The following is a 6217-nucleotide window of genomic DNA, read 5'->3' on the forward strand; positions in this document are numbered from 1 at the left end:
CGTCTCACTGGCTTGTATCGAAAATTCAATTTAATGTTCGTCATCAATTTGGACGATGCAGTCTGTTTTAAAACAAAATAGAGCGACATTAGATTATTGAAAAACAATTCCACTTTATAACTGTAGGGGGAGCCCAGTAGTGACTATTCTTAATTGCACACGTAAATGTAAACACACCCAAGCACTTTTACAACAACAAGCAATGAGAGGAAATCACACAAATTAAAGCAGGCTGGCTACATTTGTGTGGCAATTTTCCGCTTCCACTACTGGCACAAAGCAGCCTCGGTCATGGGACATTAACACCCGACCATACAAAGTGGCATGCAGTACCAGCCCAACCGCGACAAGAATTGATCTGTCATTGACCTAAATTCACAACAACAACTATATTGACTGTGGATGATTTGTCAGATTAAGCAAGGAAACACTTAGTCACACCAGCGTGGGCATGCATGCCCGTCTGGTGGGGTGACACATTCTTACATTACTGTTGTCGTGATGAAGGCCAACATCGTGCCTCAACTCTGCAGTTGCTCGGTTGAAACTTTTATGCAGCTCCAAGCTGTCACCCTGCTGTTTTTCCTAAAACAGGAAATTGTATAGTTTATTCCTAAATATAGGTTGTGTGGGTTATACAGTATTTCTCAAGGGCACACTTAAGCATTTACTGTATTGGCTTCTGCAATGCAAAAAAAAAAGACTTACAACAATCTGGATGCCAATGTGATTGCCACTGTGGTAAAACAAAGGCTGAAGTAAGTCTACATACGGAGATTTAAATGTAATGTAAGTACAATAAATGTACACTGCCTTTCAAGTCCAGTGCTAAAAGATGAAATAAGTCTAGCCATGGGAATGTTCTAGAATTTATAACAATATTATATTTCTAAATGATAACAATGACTCGTAAATGTTCATCAAATTTCCAAACAACAACTGCAAATAAATTTTCCAGATGTTTTCTGCAAGTAAATTTTCCAGATGTGCTGACTGAGATCATCATCATCAATATAAAATGTGATATATTTTGTAACATTTGTAAATTAAGGGTTAGGTTCAGCCACAGGTGGATTTTTTTTTCTTCTTTATAGATGGTAAAATTTGTAATGCACAAGCTTTTATAGGTTAAATTTGAAAAACAAAAATGACTATCTCCAAAACTTGGTGCTGGAGAAAAGTTTGCTTTTGACAATAATAAATAACTCAATAACTCAGTGAATAACTTATGTTTACCTAAGCATGAGTATTGTTATGTAGCTATTAAGATCTGCTTTGCATTTTCAGACCACAAACTCTGTTGTTGCTTAACGAATTCTCAAAGTGGAAGTTTTCTGTAAAAAAAAATGTGGATTCTATGCAAACAGCCCCTCTGGGTGTAATAGTATGTTAACGTTAGCGCTCAGTTGATGCTATTCCAAGTATGAACCACATTGTGGCCAAAGAGTCTACCATTTATTATGATTATGTTCTATATTCTCAGGGACTTCTCCTTATGTCACTCTTGCATACCGCCATTCGAGCCTTTAGCTTTACCCCGTCAGTAGTTTGAGATTGAGTTCGTTTACTCCGTAGAGTACCATTTTCAAAGCGTAGCAGTAAATGTACAAGTCGGGCCACCCATCACACACTTGAGGCGTTTCATGCTCTGCAGTGTATTTGACATCATTTGGAAACCAAACAGATGAGCAAACATGGCGACGGCAACATTAATGGACCTTGAAGCGCTGATTTCCCAGCATTGGTGACCTGCTACTGAGTAGACTCTCATGTATGCACGCACAGATGTTTCCCAAAGAGGTCCAGCCGTTATAGCATGTAGACATGCAAAACAACTTCCATGCATATGGATTTCTGACTGGCATAGTACTGTGATTGAACTGAATATAGGGAAATTTGATCATTCCAAATGTTTTACTGTCTGTGTCATATTAAATTATTAAGGTTAGATGTTGTATAGTTGTTGTCACACACTTGTCTTAAAACAAGGTGTACAGCTGTTGCCTACCTTGTTGAAGATGGAGATGTCCAACATGGAGGCAAGCAGGCAGAGGTACAGAGGTCGTGGCAGGCAAAGGTTGTCGGCAAGCAGGTGGAGCCAATCCAAATTGTTTGTAATCCAACAAAGGATAAATAATCTGAATGCAATGTTTCAACATAAAGGGTTCCAAGAAGTCAACTAAAGTTTGCATCCCAAGTTCTCCTAGATTCCAAAGGATGCAAGCTTGAAGCAGTAACAAACTATATCACTACTATCTTCCATTGCCTAACTGAGGATGACTACCATGCGGGAGCAGCCATCTTTACCTGGTCAGGTAACTGATCAAGTGACTGACCAGGTGACCAAAGGCTGTGTCAAAATAAAAGTCCATGGCCCAAGGCCAGGAAATCTTCACCAATGTTCAAAATAAAAGTCCATAGCCCAAGGCCAGTCAATCTTAACCAAAATAAGAGTTTAAGCGAAGGAAACTAAAATGGCTCCAACATATAGCTAAGACGTGTGGTTATGACGAACATATTTACAATGGAGCTAATTTTCAATAAACAATGTTCAATTTCTAAAATCTAGTTTTATGTGTTATTTTTGTCAAAAACCATTTTGAACAAAAACTAGAACATCATTGGTTATTTTGTCGCATATCATTTGTCACACTGTGTAGATTCGACAAGACAAATCCCAGTGGTCGACGGCCACAACCCTCAACTGGCAAAATGAGTAGTTCCGAGCTGGATCTGCTGATGGTCTGCTGGCATGCAGCTTCGGAAGAAATCCTGTTTTTTGCAAGCCCTCGGGATGTCATTTCAGCCAGCAGTGCAAGTCAGGCAACACTTACAAGCACAGCTTGTCCGACCATTTGGAGAGCGGCAGACTAGTTTTATGGTCTCTGTACTGGACGGGGTAAAGACATATAAAAGTGCCTGGTCACTGCAATCAAAGCAAAGAGACGGCAACCCTGTGACGCCAGAACTGCGGTGATGGTGATTCTCACAGACACGAGAGGCCAAGTTTGTCAGGCCAATGGCGAGGTTCCATCGCAAGGTTCCACAGTATCAGTCGGGTCAATCAGTGGCTGAGACAAAGCAGTTCCTAAAGCCAGGCAGTCTTTGAACCCAGCAGGGAGAACTCCCCCGGGTCTCTTATCTCATTAAACTTGAAAAGGTATAGTAATCCTTGAAAGGCTAAGATAACAGTAAGGTTGGCGCTAGTCAAGGAGACTGACAGCATTATTAACACTATCTCCGATGGGGTCATCAGTGTTTTATCAAAGAAGACAGAAGGAAAAGTTATGGACTTCTTTCTCTGCTCTTAAAAGGATCTTTTCTTTTAAACTTCTTCAAGGAGGTGTTTTTTTTCTACTGTGGGATATTTTTCTATACCGGGAGTTTTCTTTTTAGATCCTACTAATAGATTTTACTTACAAAATGAGCTCAAAATATTCAGAAATAAAATATTCTTCTCCTTCTCAAAGATCAAGTTGTCATTTTCTACACTTCCTCTGCCTTCTGTGTCCTCTGAATACATTCCTTTTGTGAAAATAAAACGCTTCAAAGCGATTACTGAAGTCCCCATTTCCCCATTCTGCAGTACATGCAAGCCTCCAAAGATTTAATCTTGCGAGGTTTATGATTTAATGGCAAATGGCAGCCAATGAAGGACAAAACGCTGGGCCTTGGACAGGCCAATGCATCGCGGGCCACAAACATTCAGTCAGCTTTCAGCAGCACGCCCATCTGACATCAGCCCACCTCCCTCCTTCTTCTCTTTTTTTTCACGCCAGGACACAAAACACTTCTCCGTCGGCCGCCAGTGCAGCACTGTCCCACGTTTCAAGTGCAGTTTAACAGCACATGGAAAGAAAAACACCACGTCGTACCAATGGGTGCCAGATTCATGCAAATCTCAAGGCGCACGCTTGAAAGCTGGAAATTTTCCTTTGCTGTTCTAAGCTGTCTGTCATCGTCAACATTGGTGGGCAGGAGCTGGCAGAGTAGAGTTTCACTGAATACATGTCTTTACTCGTTTATCTCGGAATTATGAGGCCATGATCTTATGTGATGTCAAACGCTCAGCATATATTGAGATTTGTGGATAGCTGAGCATTACCATGAAAGAGCAGGATATGTGGTGAATGCTGTTTTACCTTCTGCGGACGCTGTAATCAAAACATGACATCAATCTCCTACAGCTTGCATATGATTGACAGCCATCATGCTGTGAACGGATGAAGCACTCGGGAAAACTATGCTCGAGGGCCACAATCGACTTAACATTGCATCCATCCATCCACCATTTTTTTTGGAGCCAAGCTAAAGTTGATCACAAAAGACATTTTTGTCTTCAATGAACCTAACTAGCATGTTTTGGAATGTTGGAGAAAGCATACCAAGATGCAAACCTCTTGATTGTGTGGAAGATGTGCTATTCACAACTTGCTGCCCCATTGTAAAAAATAAAATAAGATGCAAAATAAGTATGACGGCGATCGGGGTGTTTCCTCAGTTCACTTTCTGTTTCTAACTTGGACTTAAAGTTGATGTGTGCTCCAGTGGTCTTTATTTTGGCATGTGTCCTGCCTCATTACATCAAAATGTACAATGTTTAAGGGAGCGTTGGGCTGGCATCAAAAAGAGAGCAAAAAAAGTTTAGCCAATGCTGTAAAACTTTAACATAAAATTCTATTTAATTTGTCATTTGCAAACGGGAGAACTGTCATCCTGTGGCATGGAGCTTGAAATGCAGGCTGCAGTGAAGCTGATCTCCAACCTTGTGGTCCTCAGGGCCCAAAGAAACATTCCACATCTTTTTTTTTTGAGCGTACTGGATTCATTTTTGGAGTCAATCAATCAGTCGTCTCCAATGACTACCACAAAACGACCACGCTGCGGGCTGCGGGTCATCAGTCCAATTAGTCGTGATGGAAGTGTGAAGGGGCCAAAATGCTGAAACCTTCTCAAATTCAACACTCTGCAGCGCCGTCCCCTACGGAGGGCTTCAAAGGCGAGCGTACGTCATGGATAGAAGGTTAGGAAGCAAGCCTGACGTGTGCGGTCGAAGCGATTCCCTTTGATTCATGTCGGTGTGACTAAATCAAAACTCAAACTTCCTGCAAGGAACAAAGTTTATTTTTTTCTCTGAGTGCTCGCAAGCTCTTTTGTTGCAACTTACAGTTTACTAGTTAGCTATGCCTACATAGCATTTGATTTTCTTAGTTAAATCGAACCTATGCAGGCATTCCAGAGACCAAATTATTTGTGGAAAAAATTATAGAAAATTTTCAGGCTAACTCATTCAATCTCAAAGATGGTGCCGAACGTGAACTGTAATAAACTCTTGTATGTCCTGTACACGTTTAGCAGAAAACAATGTGGGCCTCTGAGACTTTTGATGGCGTGTATGGCATCTCAGGCCAGCATCACTCGCTAAACGTGCTGTGAAATTGCCTAAGCTGTGTTTGAGGGTATGCATGCAAGTCATTCATCAGCTCACCTTATCTTGACTGGACTAATGCCACCACAATCTACCCTGCTCATTCACTTCAAACGATGCACTCGGAAAGCTTCTTAAACCCCCTGTAAAGACTTGACATACATGCCTGAAAATAAAAAGCTGCTTTAGCGTGAGAAAAGACCATTTGTGTCAAATTTAACAGGCATTTTACAGGGGGAAAAATTCCAAAGGTAAAGGGTGTCCATCAAAAGTCAAAAGGAATCGTAAATCGTAAATTGTTCAAGGACCCATCATTATCCTAATTCAATAAATATAATCAAAGATAATTACCATGTCATGGGAATATCTTCTTCTTCTCTGAAGGTCACATGCTAAGAATTCCTGACCTATTAAATAGAAACATTCTTAAAACTAAGGATGTCATATTACGTGATGTGTCACGATCATCAGAGCTTTTAAAAGGCCAAAGCTAATTATGTTTGTTGTATTTATGTGTCTGTCCTTATATGTGTGTGTGTGTGTGATGTTTTAAAGGGAATGAAAGGAGCCACTTCCATTAGCTGGGAAGCGAGTCATTTGTGTCCACACCCACAACGGCGCAAACACCCATTTCAAAGTGCAAAAGAATGTTAACTTCATCCAGGCATCCAATTAGCTTGTGTCGGGCATAAAAATCAAGCCCGTTGTGTGAAGAAACACTTTTGAAATTACATCACAAGACAGATGTATTCAATTGCGGCGGTTTAGTTCTTCTATTTCATAAATGAG

The sequence above is a fragment of the Syngnathus typhle genome, linkage group LG10, assembly GCF_033458585.1.
Source record: "Syngnathus typhle isolate RoL2023-S1 ecotype Sweden linkage group LG10, RoL_Styp_1.0, whole genome shotgun sequence".
Classification (NCBI taxonomy): Eukaryota; Metazoa; Chordata; class Actinopteri; order Syngnathiformes; family Syngnathidae; genus Syngnathus; species Syngnathus typhle.